General features: G+C 37.1%; 1 protein-coding gene across 4 annotated transcripts in view; it reads left to right on the top strand.

Moving 5' to 3' along the window:
* pde11a (phosphodiesterase 11a) overlaps positions 1-23550 on the top strand; it is a 98301-nt gene that overhangs the window by 20292 nt on the left and 54459 nt on the right. The window lies entirely within an intron of this gene.

Here is a 23550-nt window from a genome sequence, read left to right as displayed (position 1 = left end):
ACCGGTCGTTCAAATGACGGAGGAGAAAGAGGCTTATAATAAAGGTGAAATATATGAAAAATAAGGCATTTTTTAACAAACGAAACACGAAGACATGTTATATTGCACCCCATAAACACAATCAAGCAAAGAAAAAAAGCAGTAAACCACCCCTTTAAATAGTGTTCCGATGACAAACGAAGCTTTTACAGGTTTGGAATGACATGGGGGTAAGTGATTAATGACAAAATTTAAATTTTGGGGTGGAGGAACCAACTTTAAGTAAAAAGTACTGCTTGATGAATGCTTGCTTTGTTATTTTATATAGGCTACTTATATAATTTAATTTTATATTATGTATTTTATATAATTCTACTGCTCAAAATAGCAAAGTAGTTTTTTTTCCAAAGACTATAGAATACTCAAGACGTGTCACTCGTATAGTTTTGAATGGGAAAAAAATGCAATGCTCAACATGGCCGCTCTGTCGAACAGAAAAACAGTCGGCGTTCTGAGACGTGCACTAGGACTGTGTATGCGCACTGGCTGGTCTAGCCTGAATAATACGCCTTTTTTTAACGCCATTTGAGGAAAATAAACAACATTTATGAGACTTCATCAAATTTCATTGGTGCTTTCAAATATGAAATTTAATCTTAAGCTTGGCAAACAGTTTTGGAGAATTTGATGTTTCCCCATTCAAAGAGATAGGAGCTGCACTTGCATGCCTGAGAGGCGTTTCGAAGATGGCCGCCGAGTGACATGACTTGCCTTAAAGTCAAGTCAAGTCAAGTCACCTTTATTTATATAGTGCTTTTAACAATACAGATTGTGTCAAAGCACTTAACCGTATCAAATTGGAGGATAGAGTGTCAGTAATGTATAATGATAAGATTAAACACTCAATTTTCAGTTAAAGGCATTTCATTATTGAATTCAGAGATGTCATTGTCAAGCTCAGTTTAGTTTAAATAGTATCTGTGCAATCAAATCGGCGGTAATCGCTAGAAATTAAGTGTCCCCAAATGAGCAAGCCAGTTGGGGACTTTGGGACTTTGGTTTTTCTCAAAATAACCACTATATGGAGTCAAGATATATTTTTGTTGTTGCTATGGACTACGTTGACAAGAGTGATGTAGACATATTCACCGTGAAGCTTACACTGCATGCACCTGAGAGAAAAAGATTTTACCATAAGTGATCTTCATTTTCAGCAGTAAGAAAAAGTATTTTACAGTTATATATGATATGACAATAAGGCCTATTGTTAGGGATTACATTTTATTTAAGGAAAATATAATTATATTTTCATAATATATATATATATATATATGTATATATACAGTATATATATATATATATATATATATATATTTTTTTTTTTTTTTTTTTTTTAAACCTAGTCTGTGGGGTAAAACACCCCTGGCCACTTAGGGGGGCTGCATGAATTATTATGAATTGTCCAGTAGCCAGCAGTAGTCAGTAAAGAAGAGTAGTGGATCCAGATACATAATATGTAATGTGTGTTGACAAAAAATATAAAAACAGACATCACATAGGGCTAAATGATTAATATTTTAGTAAAACTGCCACCGCAGCAGGGAAGATGAATGTGCATGCATTATTTAAATTTGTGTTATTTTGATGTTTGGTTTTGTTTTTTGACCTAAAACCTACACATACACATTCAAGCATTTCAGTGGGTTTAAACAGATCACCCTTTACATCAGATTTAGTTTACAAACAACTGACAGTCCTAAATATAATTTTTAGTTACCATAATTGATCCTAAAATTTGACATTAGTAACTTAGTTTTCACGGCATCAGTCGTGCGTGCACTCAGGGGGTTCTTGTCAGATTTGTGAATACAGTTCACTGGAAACTAGCTCTGAATGGATCATTTGAATCAGTGATTTGTTGACTCGAGAACAGCTGCAATCGGATTAGTCTAATTCGCTAATGAATCGTTTGGTGCGATTTGCAGGTTCATTGAAAAGAATCAGTTAGTTCATAAATAGGACACTGCTTTTGCATCTCGGAGCATGTGATGATTTCTTCATTTAAAAATAAGAAGTGATGATATGTTTTATTAAATGTAGTGGAGTAAAAAGTACGATCTTACGCTTTGGAATGTAGTGAAGTAAAAGTAAAAGTTACTCAAAATATTTTGTAAAATATTTTGATATATCCAGTAAAGTACAGATACTTGAAAAATGTACTTAACAGTAACAAAGTAAAAATTCTTATATATAAAATACTATTTTCCGCTGTTTTGTTGAGCTATTCAAGTAGGTAGCCTACATATCCAGACCTCAAGATGCATAATTAACTATGAATGTGAATATGAGCCTAGTTGTTCTTTCTTATTTATTTATTTTTTTTAATTAACGTTATCATTGTATTCTTCTGATTTGATTGGTCCAGTGACGATGGCTCCACACCCCGTCATGGTGTGGTGAATACACTTATCTTTCATCTCTGTGAATGAAACAGATGCTGTGGGTTTTAAAGCTGAACAGGATGTCTCGTATTTCTCAGCGTAAGCAGTGAGCGCAGCGCTGACACCGGATATAATGAATGTGTCCAGAGGCGTCAGGGATGCTGAGAGGAGACACACTAACTCTCTCTCTGTGTGTGTGTGTGTGTGTGTGTGTGTGTGTGTGTGTGTGTGTGTGTGTGAGTGTGTGTATTTGCTGACGTCTAAATAAGGCATTGTATTATTTTGTAGAAAGCATTATTTAACCTTTATCTCAGAGTCACCAGCCACACACTTACAGACTGAGACACATGATCTATCTAGATATTTAATGGGATAGTTCATCCAAAAATAAATTTTCTGTCATTATTTACTCAATGACGATGTAATTTCAAACTGGCAAGTCTTTCTTTCTTCTGTGAAATACAAACAAATGTTTCCATTCTCTTTTCCATGCAGCCAAGAGGGAATAAAGCTTCAAAAAGCACCATAGAAGTATCATAAAAGTGGTCCATACAATTTGTTTGCTATAATCCAAGTCTTCAAATGCCATATAATACCTTTGTTTGAGAAAAGTGATGACTGGTTTGTGATTCTTTTCAGTGGATTCATTGATTCTGAATTGGTCTCAATGATTCATTCATACATCAGATTGATCTTGATTTGAACTCACTTAATGTAAGTTAAGTGCACTTGCATTAAATTAAGTATTAAATGTGTACAACCTGAATTCCGGAAATGTTGGAACGTTTTTTAAATTTGAATAAAATGAAAACTAAAAGACTTTCAAATCACATGAACCAATATATTTTATTCACAATAGAACAGGGATGGGCAACTTCGGTCCTGGAGGGCCGGTGTCCTGCAGACTTTAGCTCCAACCCTAATCAAACACACCTGAAGAAGCTAATCAATGTCTTCAAGATCACTAGAAAGTTACAGGCAGGTATGGGGATGGGGGCATGTTTACCATCGTGTAGCATCTCCTCTTCTTTTCAAAACAGTTTGAAGACGTCTGGGCAGAGGATATGAGTTTCTGGAGTTTTGGTGTTGGAATTTGGTCCCATTCTTGCCTGATATAGGTTTCCAGCTGCTGAAGAGTTTGTGGTCGTCTTTGACATATTTTTTGTCTAATGATGCGCCACAAGTTCTCTATAGGTGAAAGATCTGGACTGCAGGCAGGCCAATTCAGCACCTGGGGCCGGATTCACGAAAATCTTCTGAAGAAATAAGTTAAGAAATTTCTTAAGATAAATTCCATGAAGTTCGTAAGAATGTTCGTAAGTGCAATTCTTGAAAAATTCTCAAATATATTCTTAAGAACATAATTTTTTTCTTAAGAAGAAAATGACAGTCTTTATCTGAGTGAAAACATGATGCACTGATAAACTCACTGTGCTTCCTGCAGATTACCATATAATAATCATAATAAGTACGCACACTCTTTTTGTCGCGACTTTGACTGGCGCTCAGCTTCACGTTTTTAATGCGGCGTGTTTTTGAACAGCCTGTCTGTCTCAAGCTGCAGCGATCTGTTTCATTCGTTTTTGTGCTGTGCTTTTGCGCTCTCATCCGAGTGAACGCTTCCGGTTTGTGTGTCCGCGCTGCTACAGCGAACGCGTACTGTGTATCGGCATATGCGCTGCATACTGCCAAAGATTATGTCGTATTTATAGGCTAAAATAAAAGCGTCCAATTAAAGCTTCCTATCTGACTCGTTTTTGTAGAGTTGCTACTGAGTTTTGAAGTCAGAAAAAAGTAGCGTCACACATAGGCTAGTCATTCATGACTGATCATTGTTTACATTATCAGTCATCGCTGTCACTTCAAAAAACTCGTGCACATCCCTATTAATAGTCCTACTATGTATTATATGTAGCTAATGTTGTTGTAATGCTTAAATATAACCAATTAATTTGAAATAACCCAATCAATTTATTAAATAATTCTTACTGTTTTGGATTTAAGACAAGTCTGAGGCTGTCCTAAATTTAAGAAGTTATTTACGATGATTTTTAAGAAGATTCTTTTCAAGAATTTGAATTCTTCTTAGGTTTTGTCTTAAGAACAATCTTATGAAAAAAGATAAGAATATTCTTAAGAAGAATTTTTGGGAATACAAAATATTCTTAACTTTTTTCTTAAGTTAAAAAATAAGAAGAAAATGGAAGTTCAGAAGAAATTTCTTCTTAAGAATGTTTTGTGAATCCGGCCCCTGGACTCTTCTACTATGAAGCCATGCTGTTATAATAGTTGCAGTATGTGGTTTTGCATTATCCTGCTGAAATACACGTCATCTGGATGGTAGCATATGTTGCTCTAAAACCTTTATATACCTTTCAGCATTCATAGTGCCTTCCAAAACATGCAAGCTGCTCATACCGTATGCACTTATGCACCCCCATACCATCAGAGATGCTGGCTTTTGAACTGAACGCTGATGACATGCTGGAAGGTCTAACCTCCTCTTTAGCCCTGAGGACATGGCGTCCGTGATTTCCAACAAGAATGTCATATTTGGACTTGTCTGACCATAGAACACTTTTCCACTTTGAAACAGTCCATTTTAAATGAGCCTTGGCCCATAGGATACGACGGCGCTTCTGGACCATGTTCACATTTGCTTTAGTTGGCATCTGCAGATGGCACGGCGGATTGTGTTTACCGACAGTGGTTTCTGGAAGTATTCCTGGGCCCATTTAGTAATGTCAAAGACAGAGTCATGCCGATGAGTGATGGTGTCGTCTGAGGGCCCGAAGACCATGGGCATCCAACAAAGGTCTTCGGCCTTGTCCCTTACGCACAAAGATTTCTCCAGTTTCTCTGAATCTTTTGATGATGTTATGCACTATTTTTAAAGTATTCCACAATCTTTTTGCGCACTCTTTCACAGATTGGAAAGCTTCTGCCCATCTTTACTTCTGAGAGACTCTGCCTCTCTAAGACATCCCTGTTATGTTACAGATCTGATGTCAATTAACTTATTTAGCTGCTAGCTGTTCTCCCAGCTGAGTCTTTAAAAAATGTATTGCTTTTTCAGCCCTTTGTTGCCCCCGTGCCAACTTTTTTGAGACCTGTAGCAGGCATCAAATTTGAAATTAGATCATTTAGTGGATAAAAGTGTAAAATTTCTCTGTTTAAACATTTGTTGTGTTATCTATGTTCTATTGTGAATAAAATATTGGCTCATCTGATTTGAAAGTCTTTTAGTTTTCATTTTATTCAAATTTAAAAAACGTCCCAACATTTCCGGAATTCGGGTTGTACTTGCAGTTACTTCAAACCTTAAAATTATATTGTTAAAAAACAGTAAATCATTGTTTTGTGGTTCTTTATGGTAGAACATAAGCACATGTAAAGTACTTGATCATAATTTTAACTGTAGTGTTCAATATTACATTCAGAGTTAATGTATTTGAAATTTACTACATTGAAACTTCATGATTCCAAATGTGTAATCAAAATATATTTAAATATATATTTAAAAATACATTTATGGAGCTTGAAAGCATCTTGCATGCATCTCCTTTTGTTTTCCATGGAAGAAAGAAAATCAAATGGGTTTAGAATGACAAGAAGTTGAGCAAATGATGACAGAATTATTATTTTGGGGTGAATTATTCCTTTAACATGTGTACTATGACTGCATGTGTGTTGCTGTGAGTCTGTATGAACCCCAGATGAGTTTAGTGCGATGAGATTCCATGTGCTTTTCACTGTACATTAGCATCATGTCATGCATGCTACTAACTGCTGAATTAATGATGAAACTCTTCCCTGTGTGTGAGACTGAGAGGCAGAACAGAGAAACTCAGCTATTGTTTCCAGCCCGCAGAGACAAAGGTGCCACTTTTAGATTCTGTATTGGCAGAACCAAACATTAGTGTTTCCCAAACAGGCTTACAATATGGTAGACGTATCGTATATGTTATGAAAAGTTGTTCTTTTAATTTTGTGGAAAAGCAATTACAAAGACTAGACCCATGAAAGGAATAATTAAATTTTTTATTTTAATTTGATCTTTCTACCTTTTCTATCTTTTGTTATCATATTATTTTAATTTATTATCTCACTTTTAATTTATTATCTCACACATACACTGGTTGGTTGTGCAAACAGTTTTACCTTTTACCACCACAACGCACTGCAGCTAATACTGTAAAATGGAAGTCTCACACAAATACAGAAACTGACTTCCATGGTGAAGAAATGCATGTTTCAGTGTTGCAATCAGGAAGTGTTCTATTATTAGTTAGAGATGAGTATATAAAAATAATGTCCATATGGCAGTAACATACAGTCATAATGTATTAATTTAAATAAATTCTTGAAAAATAATAATACAAATACAGAACTGAATAGAAAATGCTATAAAATAGTATAAACAGCTAGTAGATACAAAAAATAAAAAACACTGTAAAACACTGAAACTGTAGCCTTCGGCACTGCAGGAATCATACTCAATTCATAGGGAAGTTTTTCCCCTTAAAGAAATAGTTTACCCCCAAAAAATTTACTCATCCAAGCAGATTTTGTAGAAATGTAGAATTTTATCACTTGCTCACTAGTGGATCCTCAAGTCATCTTTATTTATATAGCGCTTTTAACCATACAGATTGTGTCAAAGCACTTAACCGTATCAAATTGGAGGATAGAGTGTCAGTAATGTATAATGATAAGATTAAACACTCAATTTTCTCATTTCATTATTGAATTCAGCGATGTCATTGTCTAGCTCAGTTTAGTTTAAATAGTATATGTGCAACCAAATTGACGATAATTGCTATAAAAATAAGTGTCCCCAACTGAGCAAGTCAGAGACGACAGCGGCAAGGAACCAAAACTGCCTCTGTGACAGAATGGAGAAAAAAACCTTGGGAGAAACCAGGCTCAGTCCGGGGGCCAGTTCTCCTCTGGCCAGACGAAACCCGCAGTTCAATTCCAACCGCAGCCATGTCAGATTGTGTAAAGGGCTTATCTGATTCTCGTGGTCTTGTCCCGATGGAACATTTTAATTTATAATTTAATGTATTTGTTATATTTGTGTTTTATTAATTATTTGAAGTTTTTCATTTATATGATTTATTCATTTGCTATAATTGTAATGTATAGTTTAATGCATTTATTGCTTCTCTGTGTATTTTTATAATATATATTTGTTTGTTTATTATAATTTAAATGTATGTCTCAGGGGCGCTCCGCTGACGATCAGGGCTGCAGACATCATCTTTCGGTGCTGATCCACTATCTGATCGGATACGGACTGAGAAACAGAATAAGAAAGAAACAGACAAATATTAGTGTAGATGGCATTCTTCTTATGATGTAACGAGTACATCGTGTGTTATGGGGAGTGTTCCCAGTTCCGGGTGATCTAATTAATACAGCCTAACAATCCCTTAACAGATTTGAATAATAGAAGCGTATTAGTGTGTTATGTGTAATCCAGGTTAAAGAGATGTGTCTTTAATCTAGATTTAAACTGACAGAGTGTGTCTGCCTCCCAAACAGTGTTAGGTAGATTGTTCCAGAGTTTGGGTGCTAAATAGGAAAAGGATCTTCCGCCAGCAGTCAATTTTGATATTCTAGGTATTATCAAACGGCCAGAGTTTTGAGAACGCAGCGGACGAGGAGGACTATAATGTGATAAGAGCTCGCTCAAGTACTGAGGAGCTAAGCCATTCAGGGCTTTATAAGTAATTAACACGATTTTAAAATCTATCCGATGTTTGATAGGGAGCCAGTGCAGTGTTGACAGAACCGGGCTACTATGGTCATATTTCCTGGTTCTAGTAAGGACTCTAGCTGCTGCATTTTGGACCAACTGTAGTTTGTTGATCAAGCGTGCAGAACAACCACCCAATAAAGCATTACAATAGTCTAACCTTGAGGTCATAAACGCATGAATTAACATTTCTGCATTTGACGTTGAGAGCATTGGTCGCAATTTAGATATGCTTTTGAGATGAAAAAATGCAGTTTTACAGATGCTAGAAACATGGCTTTCAAATGAAAGATTGCTATCAAACAGCACACCTAGGTTCCTAACTGATGAAAAAGAATTGACAGAGCAGCCGTCAAGTGTTAGATAGTGTTCTAGGTTACATGTGGGGTTTTTAGGTACGATAATTAACACCTTTGTTTTTTCAGAATTTAGCAGTAAGAAATTACTCGTCATCCAGTTTTTTATATCGACTATGCATTCCGTTAGTTTCTCAATTTGGTGTTTTTCACCGGGCCGCAAAGAAATATAGAGCTGAGTATCATCAGCATAACAGTGAAAGTTAACACCATGTCTCCTGATAATATCTCCCAAGGGTAACATGTAAAGCGTGAAAAGTAACGGCCCTAGTACTGAGCCTTGAGGTACTCCATACTGCACTTGTGATTGATATGATACCTCTTCATTCACTGCTACGAACTGATGGCGGTCAGATAAGTACGATTTGAACCATGCTAAGGCACTTCCACTAATGCCAACAACATTTTCTAGTCTATTCAAAAGAATGTTGTGGTCGACTGTGTCGAACGCAGCGCTAAGATCCAGTAGAACTAATAAAGAGATACAACCACGATCAGATGATAGAAGCAGGTCATTTGTAACTCAGCAATGAATGGGTGCCATCAGAATGAGAGTTCAAGCAATGACAAAAACATCACAGTAATCCACACCACTCCAGTCCATCTTGTGAAGTGAAAAGCTACTGTTACATTTATATTCCTGTTGAGTTTCCTGTTTCTCCTTTTTTCTTGTTAAGTTAATTGATTATTCCTTGCACCTGAGTTCCTAATTATCCTGTGTATAATAGTTCCTGTTTGTTCTGTGTTCCTTTGTCGGATCTACTTCGTTGTTTACGTGTGTTTGTGCTTTTATGTTGGATCGTTCCCCTGTGTTTTCATCATTAAAGACAGTTAAAGAGTATTCATGCCTCCCTCGTGCTTCCAGCAAGGCACCATGACAGAAGATCCGACCCAAAAATAAGATGACGGCTGAGGACAAGCTGTGGGGTTTGTGGCAGGCTGGTCGGAGGTTGGAACGGTATGTGGAGGATCTCCTTGAGCTTTCTAACAAGCTGAGCTGGCATGACGCCGCTCTTGGTGCATGCTTTCAGCTGGGGCTGGATGACGAGACGATCCGCTGTGATCCTCCCGTGTGTGATTTTCCCCCTGATCGAGCTGATTAATCTCATTCTTTATTTGAACAGCTCTAATTATGAAGTTGAAGAGTTAAAGGTAAAGTTTCAGTCTTATTGTCCAGTCTCACTCAAGCCCTCAGCAGTCAGCAGAAGCCCCCGTCACTGTGAACCAGAAGAGGAATAAGAGGAGGAAAAGACAGCTTTCAGCCCTCATTCCAGCCCCAGACCTCGCTCCAGTGTTGGCTCCAGCATGCAACTCAGAACTCCTGGATATGGCATTACCCCCAGAGTTCTCAGCGCCTATCCTCACCCCAGAGTGCTCAAAGGAGCAACCCTCCTTCGTCTCCTTCGTCTCCGCTGCTTCTGTCCAGCCCTCCATCGTCTCCTGAGTCTCCTTCGTCTCCGCTGGTCCCAGCCAGCTCCGCTCCTCCAGAGCGTCCTCCAGACCACCTCCGGCCGTGTAAAGTCCTGAATTTCCCCAAGAACATTGGAGGAGGGGGGTATTCAATCTTCAATCTTTAAAATGTTGCTTTTGGCTAAAATATGAGTTCTCTGTCCATTAGATTGCTTTCTTCAGTTAAAAGGTTGTCTCTTCTGAATCAGGAGAGAAATATGCACAGATAAAATGTTATCTACATGCAAAAAAAGTCCAAAACACACAAATATGTTTGTGTATTTTGATGTGAGAGGGTAATAGGGAAATGTCGTTGTGGATTATGGACTTATTTTCGCCAGAACCGTCAGTATAAAGTTAAAATGGATTTGTTTCTTACAGACATGCAGCTTTTCACTTTACAAGACAGTAATTGATGGACTGGAGTGGTATGGATTACTTGTTGATTATTGTGATGTTTTTATCAGCTGTTTGGACTCTAATTCTGATGGCACCCATTCACTGCATAGGATCCATTGCTGAGCAATTTGTGCAAAATTTATGCATTACATCATGAAGAGCTATGATTGAAAAAAACTTTCCGAAACTTATACGAACCCGGAAGTAAATACTCCGTTCTACATCCAAATCTTTTTTTTGAAACTCTGGCCATGTTTAGCATGAGAATCCAGCTCTTTAACAGTGTAAATAACTCAACATGCATGAAATAGCATCAGAACTCCCCAAATGATTTGCAGCTTTCATCTTACCTTGCTCTCTTTCAATGTTAAACTGATGCTTCGCACTGGTATTTGTGCTCTACTTCTGTGTAAACACTGCCTACTTTGATTTGTTTGCCCAGTTAAATTATTTTGACACAGACAATCACTTAGGCAGAGCAGGCTGAAAATGTAACTTTTAAAGCTTTTTTTGTCATCCTAACAAGAGTGCTGCATAATGCAGTGCAGAAGATCAGTGCAAGAATTTCAAAAATTTGGGGAGACAGTTTAGCCATTTCTAATTATTGGGGGGGGGGGGGGCAACATTGTATCGCACATGTGCTACTGTACATTTATTCAAGGCTCAGACTGATTTTTTGTCACACTGTACAGCCCTGAGTCTGACCAAACTAGTTATAGACTGTAGAAGTAGCTCATCCTTTAGCAATATACTCCTTAATTTCACATCCACCTTCTGCCATGTCGCTCCACATGGTCACACACTGAAATATGTCAACAACTAGACGTTATCGTAATTATTGCGGGAAGACTAATTCTCATCATGGAGAGAATTTTTACCGGTATATCGCAAACGATAAGATATCGCCCATCCTAGTGCCTTACACAGAATAAGGGATCTGAGTCACATCTAGAGACTTAAGGGTGGGTTTTTTTTGTGAGTAATCACTTAACAGTGCCCTAGCAACCACTCAGAAAACCCTTGCAAATGCGTAGTAAAACCCTGTCTACCACCACAAGCAAGTTTTGCATGGGCAAACACCAGCAGTTCAGTGAGACAGCAGTCCACACTGTTCAGTGTCGTGAGCACAGATCTGATCTCTGTTTCAAAGCTCTGCTGTGTGTTTCTGATAGCTGGAGAGTCCGGATGTGCTGCTGGGCTTCCAGACGGGCACATGACTCTCTGCTCTTTGTTGTGAAATGCCACAGTACTGTGAATAGTCCCATGAATTCTCAGCGGGATTACCAGAAGGCAGCGCCGAGGAATTACTGTGTATTCAATACAATATCATATTCTCTCAGACAGTGACGCAGAGCTGAGTGACGCAGATCTGCCTTACAGAATGTGTCTCTCTCTCCATACAGCTGGTGTTCAGTCCCACTGCGAAATGCTTCACTGCTCTAGCATTTTAAGCAGAAATAACCCTAGAAAATGACTGTACCACTCATACTCCATGCTACTTCAAAGAATACCATGCTGTTACCATAGTACCACATCATAAAATACACAGTATGATTACTGTATTCATACAGTGTGCCATGGAATTTACTCCAGAGTGCTTCAGTAAATTACCATGTTATTAACATGGTACATGTCTAAACAACACAGCATGATTTGATTAAATGCAGTACACTTTATCATACTTTTAAAAAGAATACTTAATATGGACATAATACACTTTAAAAAGAATATACTTAAGTGCAAACTTAATGTAATATTTTCAGACTTGGTACACTTAATTGCATGTTATTTGCAATTAAATGAAAATGTATTAGTGTAAAGTTGTATTAAATGCTTTTAGCTGAATTTTAGAATGCTTTTGTGACCCATTTACTGTAAGTAGGATTTAATCTTTATATGTAATTTCATATTACATTTTTTTGTCTTTGAGATAGGTACTGTTGAGTGTGCTGTCAAAAAATGACGGTAAACTAATATTTTATAATGTCATTTCAGTTTAAACTTGTTTTTCATATATTTAAATATATTTGTAATTTCACATTTGTAATGATGATGTTCATTTTAATACATTTAACATATTGAGCACACAACGTGCTTTAGGTCAGAACATCAAAATGTGTATTTCTTTAATGCACGACAAAAGATTAAAATATTATAATATAAAATGTACTTAAAAGTAAACATTTTCATTGTATATTATTAGAAAGTGCACTTTTTTTTTTTTGTACTTAAGTGTGTTATGAAAGTGTCTAACTTTAAGGACACTTAAGAGACCTTTTATTCATTAATATTATACAGTATTGACCCGATTATAAGACGATGTTTTTTTCTTTTTCTTTCAACTACAGCTGAAAAAACACGGTGGTCTTATATTCAGGGTCTAGACTTTGACATGTCCATAATACACCCACAACAATAGGTGGCGCCAAATACACATAAAACGAGTGTGCCAAGAAATACGTAATGTAATGTGTGTTAGAAGATCGAGAGTGAAAACAAAATAAAAAGAAAAGAAAAGCTTACAGCAGCATGAGTCGTGACCGGGTGTGTCTCACTCGTCCTTAAAAGTGAAGCTGCGGGCTCTTTGATCGCCCCCTGGTGGCTGGCTGCAGTACAGGTAATAAACCCCGCCCTTTCCATGTAAACGAATGGGACTTCAGTCAAAATAAAAAAATAAATTACACTTCCAATACAATTTTCCGAAATATGGTTTTGGTCATTTAAGGTAGTTGTTATCAAGCTGATATATGTTCAATTGTTCGTTTTTGTGATACATTTGATTTTAGCTAGTAATTTGTTGCTATAAAAACGGGGCGTTTCGTTATGGTTGATTGGGTCTGTGGGAGTTTGGGCGGGAGTTTGATTCCACGGCTCCACCTCACGACTCTACTGCGCAGACTCGGGCTCCAAACGAATCTCTACTGTGCAAACTCGGGCTCCAAATGACGTCATTTACTCAAGATGGCAGCGGCCATACTGAGATGTATTCGCTTCACTTTTCTATAGTGAAAGGAAGCGGAGACGCGTCGTCCATCTTTTTTGCAGTCTATGGTCGTGACAGTCATGTTAGCCTGATGGGAACAAACTTCTTCTGTAAGTGATTTTAAAATGTAAGACAGTGCCCAGATTTGAAGACTACAATAAGATTTCACTTCTACAGATAATGAAATTATGCTAGGCTACTATGAGATGGATGGCCTAATATAATTCAGATGGGCTAGATGTTATTTTTATGATATATCAAAAAGTGTATATTTTAAATGTGATGATTGGTACATTTTACCAGTATTTACCATACTTTAGAAACAAAAATTAAAATAGGAATTTTATGTAACATTATCATGCTACATATCCGAAAAGCCCTGGTATTTGCATGCTTTAATTAATTTATCATGGTATGTACTAGGGCTGGGTTTTGACACAAATTTCACGATTCGATTCGATTCGATTCTCATTCACAAGCTTGCGATTCGATTCGATTAAATTCAATATCGATTATTTTGGATATATATCAGGTACAGTACATGCCAAATTTTCTCAAGGAAATAAAAAATCTTTCAACTAATGCTGTAAAATATACATGACAGTCAGTTGGTACCACATTACTATAATACTGAAGGTTAAAATGTGATTTTTTTTAAAATTACAGTTAATGAAGTTTTTAAAATAATAAAGTTACAATTACATAATAATATTTCAACTGTCAAAAAAACCTATATAAACAATGAAGAACAGTAACATTTATAATGAATGTGTTATATGGTGCATATATTTAGCAAAATGTCCCTCTCTACAGTTTATGGTCACCAAGTATGTTTTTCTGAGGTAAATGTGACGTTACATGACATTGTTTACAGTTACAAGCTGTTATATTGACGTCTTTGTGCGGTTGAAATACTGATTGAGCGATTACATGAGACAGGATACGGATTGTAAAGTTGTATTATTTCTTTTAACTTGCCTTCGGATGTTTAGTCATGTTTATTTTGTGCTGAAACTGGTATTAAAGCGGAGGAGATGATCAGTTCGCCTGCGCCTCCCGCTACCGTGTCTGTTGAACTGAGGCGCTACAGCAATCTATCACTCCACATTAAACAGCGCCAAAACGGCATTTATTGTTTGAATACTGCAATATAATGGACATAATTTGAAATCTGTGAATCTTTGTTTCATATTAAAAGTACCAAAGCACAATGCTTATAGCGGTAAATTGGATGGGAGGTGCCCTTCAATGTTCCGCCCATTAACTGAAAACAAGCTAGACTAATCGATTCTTGGGATTTAAGAATCGATATCGTTCCATAAAAATGAGAATCGATTAATATCGAGATATTGATATTTTTACCCAGCCCTAGTACGTACATGGCAATTCAGAGCATTACCACTGTACCATTGTGTGATATGTAGGCTTGCTGCCTGTGGAGTAAAGCATTTTAAAACCACATTCTAGGAAACTATGAAATGAGTTTCTGCAACATCAATTATTCTTTCATTTTTTTTTTTTTTTGTTAATCATTCAGTGCTTTTTCCAGTGTAGTTCAGCGCGCTGACCAGATTGACTGACCTTTTTAAATGCACAGCAGCAGGAGTTCACTGGTTCTGTAGTCTTGTTGAAATAATGATATGTAGGCCCGCTGCCTGTGGAGTAAAGCACATAGAGCTGTTCAGAGATCTGCATGTGTGTGTTACAATGCATTTATAATGTGTGTGTTTAAATCACTTTAGCTCATTTAGATTATTCCAGTTAGTTGAAAAGTCAACATGAAATAACATTCACAGCCCATTTTACTTCCGTAATGTGATGTTTTTCCAAGTGAAGTATGAAACTCAAAGCAAGAAAGAGCAAGATGTCAAACTTGAGACACTTGTTAAATTATTGCTCATAGGCAGATGTTTATTGCTAGCGAGAAGGTTGTCTGTTGTGTATGTCTGTGTGTGTCTGAGATTTATGGTTCTTTGTTGAAAATAGGCCACAAGAGCCCTGAGGTGGTGACTGACTGCTCAGTTTGTGCTTACCTGTAATCCTGAATCTTTAGTCCTCAGCTCAGGCACAGGGCTGAGACGGGCCAAACACAGGTCCACGAAATTAATTATAGGTCCATTTAAAAAGGACATTTCAGGAAAACTGGATCAAAAACTCCTTCCCAGTTCACCTAGACTGTAAAAATGTTTTCATGTCACAACCATGAACTCATTAACATACATTATATGGCCACAATTACAGTTGTGCTCATAAATTTACATGCCCCTTGCAGAATATGCATAATGTTAATAAATGAGGGATCATGAAAATTGCATGTTATTGTTTATTTAATACGGTCCTGAGTAAACTATTTCACATAACAGATGTTTATATATTCTCCACAAGACAAAATAATAACTGAATTTATAAAAATGACCCCGTTCAAATAATCGAAATCTTAATAATCTGTGTTGTTTCCTGGATGATCCACGACTGTTTTTCTGTGTTGTGATAGTTGTTCATGAGTCCCTTGTTGGTCCTGAGTAGGGATGCAGTGATTTACCGGTTTTACGATTAACCGCGCTTTAAAACATCACGGTTAATTAATCGTAAAGACTCCGCTACACCGAGTGTTTCTGTTGTATGGAATGGAACTGTTGAAACATGAGCAAAACGAAAACAAAGTTACACTAGTGGTGCACCAGCTTAAAATGCCGTGCTTATTAGGCTTGGGCGGTAATACGGTAATATGGTATACCGCGGGATCTAAAAATAGCAACGGTATCAGTTTCAATACCGTTATACCGTCATAAAAAACAATGCACTTATATAGGAGACGAGGATTAAATATTAAATATAATTTATTTAATGTCTACAAATGCGTATGCTTGGTTGTCATCACGTGACAGCGTGGAGGAGAAAGAGAGAGAGGGGGAAAGATGGCGAGTCGCGCACCAAGTGACCTGGTCTCGAAAAAGAACACAACTTCTGCAGTTTGGCAGTATTTCGGGTTTCGACCGAACGAGAAGGGAGAGGCGGTATATACGGACGAGGCAATTTGCAAATTGTGCAACAAAAAAGTTACCGCAAGAGATGGAAATACCTCGAACCTAAGGTCGCATATACGAAACCACCATCCACTCACTGCGGCGAGGATGGACCCGAGTTCACTCAGTGCAACAGTTTCAACGCCTCCCGATACAGGACCAACAACATCTTGGTCCACCGACAGCTACTTTGCAATACTTTTTATAATATGGATGTTCATGTTAATTCAACTCTGGTTGACTGTTGTGGGTCTATTTGCACTTTTTTTATAAGCTGCTCTTTGTTATTAAAAGTTGTTCAGGCGGTGTGATTTAATTTAATTGATTTGTGTGCGCGTCTCTGCGCAAAAACTGTTCTGGATGTTTATGTTAATTTAATTCTGTTTGACTGTTGTATTAGCACTTTTTTCTAAACTGCTGTTTGTTGCTAATAAAAGTTGTTAATATTGTTGTGCATGTTATTTTGTTATTGTTTCAGTATTAGTGTTTGGTATTCAGTTTCTGAACGGTTTAGGCACAAGCCAACAGTTTGGTGACACTGTCTGAGCCTTATGTCATAATTTTTTTATTATTCACGGTAATACCGTATACCGAGGTAAAATAGGGAGGAGGTTTGACGGTATCAAAATTTGGATACCGCCCAAGCCTAGTGCTTATCAGAGACACGGAGGCTACTAGATAACTATGACAGAGGAACCAAACAGCGATCCTTTATTTCCACCAGAGAAATGACTGAATTTCGATAGTGTGGGACCATTTTGGGTACATCAATATTGCCGTAAAAATCGCTGTTAAAGAGCGAATACATAAGGGATAATGCACAGCTAGCCAACCTGTTCTCGCTGTGCAATAAACGATTTTAATGCACGACGTGAAGGCAAGGACCACCTGATGCGACGTTCGTTAGCTCGAACATTCTGCCCGCTTCAGAGATGAAATAGTGCGTGAGAGAGAGAGAGAGAGAGAGAGAGAGAGAGAGAGCATGTGAATTAGCCAACCTGCATCTACGCATCACTTTAAACAATGAAGATTTGAGTTTAGTTATTTAAACAGTCATTTTACCCCCGTCTTTGCTGATTGATATAATGTAGCGATCCAGTATCTACAAGCTATTTTATTAATTAAAGTCGCTGGGCAGCGTTGACAACAGGTTTCTGTCCTCCTAAATGTTTGTGGGCAGCTCGATCTCGATCTCACAAACCAAAATAATAGACATGATTTTCTCAGGCCTTATGTAAAATCAGATGAATAAAGATTATTAAAATGAATAAGTATGGATGACAGTTGATTACAATAATAGTTTAGTTTATTCCCCTCATTAGTAACAGTGTCCTCTGTGGGATAAATAAAGTTAATATTAGTCATATATTAATAATACTTCATTAATATTGTGATTTATCATCCCTGTTATAGTATTATTCATAAGTCAATTTATTTTTCACCATCTTTCCAAGTTCTGTACCTCAGGTCCAAAAGAAATGTAGAAAGAATGAAATTAAAACACCAAATACATCTGTTATTTTCAAAAGGGAAATACTGACATGGATGTTTACAGAGCAGAGGTCACCTTTTTTAATTCAAATAGGAGAGATGGACTTTTTTTTTCTTTAGTATTATTATTTTGTGCTGTATTATTGGTTACTGTGTTATTTCTGTTTCAAAAGGCAGCAATAAATAACGCTTTAATATCTAAAGAGTGTTTATGTGATTTTATGTTGTGAAATGAATAAATGCATACTAATCGTAATAAACTAATCGTGAAACCGTGATTATTCCTCAGACTATAATCGTACCAACAAAATCTATAATCGTTGCATCCCTAGTCCTGAGCAGTTCTGCCTGCTGTTCTTCAGAAAAATCCTCCAGCTGCTGCACATTCTTTGGTTTTCCAGCATCTTCTGCATATTTGAACCCTTTTTTGGATGGATTTTGAGATCCATCTTTTCACACTGAGGGCAACTGAGGGACTCATACTCATTGTTATTGAAGGCTTGGGTATTTAAAAACTACTTAGCCAATGATATCAAAGGTCATTAACAGAACTCTTGAAGGTATAGTGGGTGCAGAATGATCATGAGAAACTACACATGGCGCAGAAACATAAATGGACTACAGGAAAAAAATTACAGTGATGAAGTTTGAGAAAAGCACCTGCTACAAAACTTTGCTTAGGAGGCCCACAGTGGAATGAAGTCGTCTTGAAATAGTTGGGTGATACTCTGTAGAAAGTTGTTGTGTTTCCATGTGAAGGAGCTCAATTCTCTCGTTTCATTAGCTTAACGGTTTAAATGAGCAGAGAGTGTGCTGTGAGAATCTGTTGATCGCTCCCACAGGTTCAGGTCACATCCGCTCTTTATTAAATGCGGTAAACAGGCTCGATGCACCAGTCTCCCATGCAACCCAGACTAATGGGCAGTCAGACAGAATCCAATTACTCCAGGACCCCGTTTACCTGCTCTCTCTGTGACTTGAGGACTGACAGATTCACACAGGCCTCTCTGTGGTGTCATACTGGCTTGTCCTGAGGCAGGTTTTGATGCGGTTCCTGGCAGAATTTTAATATGAACCTGTTTATTCTCAACATTATGACTACACTCATTTCTCTCAGAGAGGCTCTCTGGCTCGCCAAAAGAGGAATGTGAGTGTGTTTTTGTAATTCTGACAGCAGTCTGAGTGTGTGTTTGGCATTCTGGGAATGCTAGAGGAGATCTCAGACCTTTAAAACACAGCTGTGAATGAGGAATCAGCAAATGCATTCAGGGCAGTCAAGTTCTGCTGTCTCTGTCACACTTCTTCGTAGACTGCAATTAGGTTCAGTTTATGAGATATTGAAGAAAATATACTCAGCAGAGTTACTGAGACACACAAGACAGCCTCATACAGTTAAATAGCATAAAACCATATACAGTACACACATCCTCACATTGAGGCTGGGTATTTAACAGGCTGGACAAAATAATGAACACATTCATGCATATGGAACAGAACAAGCAAATGAGGATTTATTAGCATTATCCCTGTAAAGCCTACTATATCATATCTGATACAACAAGGCTTCTAAATTGTTAATATGCCTTCTATGATTTGTTTGTTAATTTATGCTTTTGTAGCAGGTAAAAGGTCTGTAAAAGTAAAAGGTTTTTCCTGTGAAATCTTTTATACTTTATAAGTAAGAATAACTTTTATACTGTTAGTACTAGTTTTTTGATAACGGAGATGTTATGTAAATGCAAAATTTATGCGATTTAAAAGAGCATCAAAATCAGACTAAATCTCCTATGACAACTTGCAGTTTTATCATCAAGGCTGAGAAAAGAACACAACACTGCAGACAACAGGTAAATGCCATTATCACTGTTTTCCATGATTGGGGAGTAAATATATTTTTACATGGCTTTTTAAAACTGCTGGGTAGCCGGTGTTACATATGCGTTTAGCCAGTCAGCGTACACTTATATCACTGGTAGTTCCTAAAGAACTGTTTTAAACCCTGCTCTGAAGTAGGAGCTAATTTAGTTATTCCAAATGGAGTTCCTACAACTAAAACCATTCCTGCGGTGCAAACATGACAAAAAGAGGGAACTTCTGCCAATAGTTCTAGGAGCTATGAAAAGGTTCCTCCGGTGCGAAAGTGCCTTATGTGTGGTCCTGGTAAAACTTACGTTATAGGGACATAATGTCCCCACAAAGATTGCAATATCTGAAATCCTTGTCCTTAATGGGACATTTTTTGGTCCCCATGAGGAAACAAGATTATAGCCTAAATCATACAGAATGAAGTTTTTTGAAAATCTGAAAATACAGAAAGTTCTCTGTAAGTGATTGGTGAAGGGACATAGAAAATATTCAGAAAATACTCTTCATTCAGTTTTCCTCTTTCAATCACCCTTTTCCATTTAAAAGTGAAGTGTGTAATAGAATTAGCTCTTCATTTAAGCTTTTATTTTGAATTTTAGCTTTAGGAAATCGAATCATAGAGATTCGCTGGATCTGATTAATTGGTATTAATTAAAACGTATAATTTATACTTTCTTAACGACTCGAGCCAGCAAGCATTAAACCAGTATATTTTAGCAATCCTGTTTATCTCGTGGCCACGATAATAATACAGAATTGGTTGGGAAATTTTGAGCAACAGGTAACACGATCTTTGGCAAATAATTTAAGATTTGAAAATCACGGCACCAGACCATTCATTAAAAATGAATCGAGAGTTTATTTACTATTCTAGGATACAATACTAACAAAACACATACACACACATACACACGTTCTGGCAAGATGAAAGCAGTTTTAAGAAAGTTTAAGGCTATTCTCTTTCCTGAGAATAAAGACGACCTGACGACATCACAAACAGAAGACTCGACTATCGTTATCTTTTAAAGATTCATTCAAGTCAGCTCAGCAAATAGAGATTGTTTGTTTGTTTACTTGCTTTGAGTTGAGTTGAAGGCTGTTCTTCTCTCTGGATGGTTGCGTGAGGGAAATCCCGGACTTTCGCGCTGATGTGTCGTTGTCGCGTGATGTCACTCGGGGAATCCTCTCTACGATTGGATGGCTTCCTGGCAGCGCGAATGGCAAGGCTTTGAAGTTCTTACGCTGCAGGCTTTGCAAGTTACTTTGGTCAGACGTGGACAGAGTGTCCTTTGAGATGTCCTTTGAGATGATCAGCTAGGTGTTAAGTCTGTAGGCGGGTGAGGCGAGACCAAAGTTTCCAAGCAGCCAAGTTTTCCAGCTCAGTTTTTCTTCCGCAGCTTTTCCAAAGCTGGGTGTCTGTTTTTATCGGACTGATGTGAGTCCATCCTACACTGTCTGATCCAATCACATTGTCTCTGTAGGGAGGAGCCCCGCCCAGCACGGCTTCTCTTCGTGCATACATTATCTTAATGTTTCATCCATCATGTGAGGCACATTTCTTAATAACTTCTTATAAAAGTATTCGTCGTTCATACGAGACTGAAAATCGACATGTAAAGTTATTTCAACTTCCGGCATTTGAGATAAGCTTTAACCCAATACTACACACAGCTATCTATTCAAAAAGACAGTTATAAGGCAAAGATCAAACTAAAACACACCATGCATAACATAAAACACCAAGCATATATATAGATATATATAAGACATCAAACATGAGGTATTTGTCATATCGAATACCTATAATTTTACCTACTAAACGGGTTAAGTCATAGATTAAAATATCCTAAGTTCTAATAACCACACCAAGATAAACAAAACATAAAATACCACATTCATATATATATATTGTCTCTTGAGTATATTGCTTTAATAGCAGCAGTCTTTTCTTGATTGTCCTTTTGGCAAAGTCCATAAAAGTTTGGGTGCCTCTTTTGTTGTAAGAGAAAAGAGGCGCGCATTCTCTTGGAATGCAGTGAAGAAAAGGGAGTTGTTATGAGATCATGAGGATGTCTGTGGTGTAGGTTTGTTGAGGTCTGGTCAACGTATATCTGTCTTTTCTTGTTGATACCATCATTGAATTATGGTCAAAAGCAGTCAGGAGATTCAGGGAGGGTCTGTGCTGGAGCATGTCCAGATCCAACGTGCTTTGTACTGTCTGTTTATTCGACTTTATTTATGGTAAACCGGTCAGGAACAACATTGAAGATTCTGTTCTTCAAAAGGGTGGCCAGATGCTCTCCTCCCAGCTTCATGGGTCTCATGAGATGATAAGGAGAACAGGCAGGAAGCTAGTCAGATACTTGGGCGTTGTGTTGTTCATTTGTAAAATTTTACTAATTATATATATATATATATATATATATATATATATATAATTAGACATTTGTAGTTTGATTTATCCAAAATGGCAGATTAACAATGGTGTAAGTTGGATTCAGGATTGATTGACCAATGGCAAATGGGCATAGTGTTTTGACAAACCTGAAGAATATATATTTTCGTCCAAATAATAATGCCCTGAAAAAAATAAAAAATACTTTGGACCAACTTATATACAGTATATAAAAACAATTAATATTATAACATTTTATATTAATCAAAAATATATGGTGGCCGAGAGAGCTCAATGCGCTGCAACTTCAGAAAACACATGCAAATAGAAAAAGCACCAGCCAATCAAGAAAACATCTTCATCAATTTGACAGCAGGTGGTACAAATGCTCACAACACACACAAATAAATAAACGCACTGCAAATGCTCACAACACAACCAAATAAAGAATTTGATTTGCAGCGCATTTCTTTGTTTGGTTGTGTTGTGAATATTTTAGTAATCGAGTATTCTACCGACTTTTCTATGGAGTAATCGGATAAGAACTTTTTCTTTATTAAAGAGCAATACTAAATATACAAGAGAAAATAAGACAGGTCTCTTAATGAACAAGTAATTTATTTCCTTTTTAGAAAAATTTACATTTTTATTGCTGAAATTGCATATATTAATAACTGAAAACTAAACCCATTTAGTGCATTTAATTGCCATATTACATTCAAAATGCAAATACAAATATATAAAAATATAAAAATCAATTTCAAATTTCAAATTAGCGTCGCGCGTGCTTCAGTGTGTGTGTGTGTGGTTAAGGAAAACGCGTGTCTCTGCCATTCATTCATACAGAGATATGATCGCGTAATAAGAGTTAATGCTCTTCAGATCGCGTAAATCAGTGGGAAATGAATAGAAATGATGATTCTGTGTAAAGAAATATCAAGTAAACGTATAAAAATATAAAAACCCTGCCAAAGCTATTATCAGCGCATGTGAGCAGAGCGTAGCGGGAAGCAGATCAGTTTAAGGAGATTTTACCAGCATTGCCCAGTACAGCTGTACTACAGCATGCCACAGCACAGTAACGCTACTGCAAACAGGAACAAGTATACTACATAGAAATTTCTTATCGGCGCGTTATTTGAGCGGACTTAGCTTTTCCGCTGAGCATGAGCGGTAACTGAGCAGAATGCACATTGAAAGAGAAGAATATTGAACGGAGCGTCACGCGGCGCGGTGATGAGAGTGAAATCTGAACACTGCTGTGCTTAGTTCATCCCTATAAATGAACTAAACGATTCTTCGAAGCACATAATTTGCCTCAATGATTTTTTGTATTCGAGTTACTGGAGGAATTGTTTCAGTTCTAATTTGGTTGTGTTGTGAGCATTTGCAGCGCGTGTGTTG

Source organism: Onychostoma macrolepis, chromosome 09 (assembly GCF_012432095.1).
Source record: "Onychostoma macrolepis isolate SWU-2019 chromosome 09, ASM1243209v1, whole genome shotgun sequence".
Lineage (NCBI taxonomy): Eukaryota > Metazoa > Chordata > Actinopteri > Cypriniformes > Cyprinidae > Onychostoma > Onychostoma macrolepis.
Note: the sequence above shows the minus strand (reverse complement) of the source record. Positions and strands in the feature narration are given on the sequence as shown.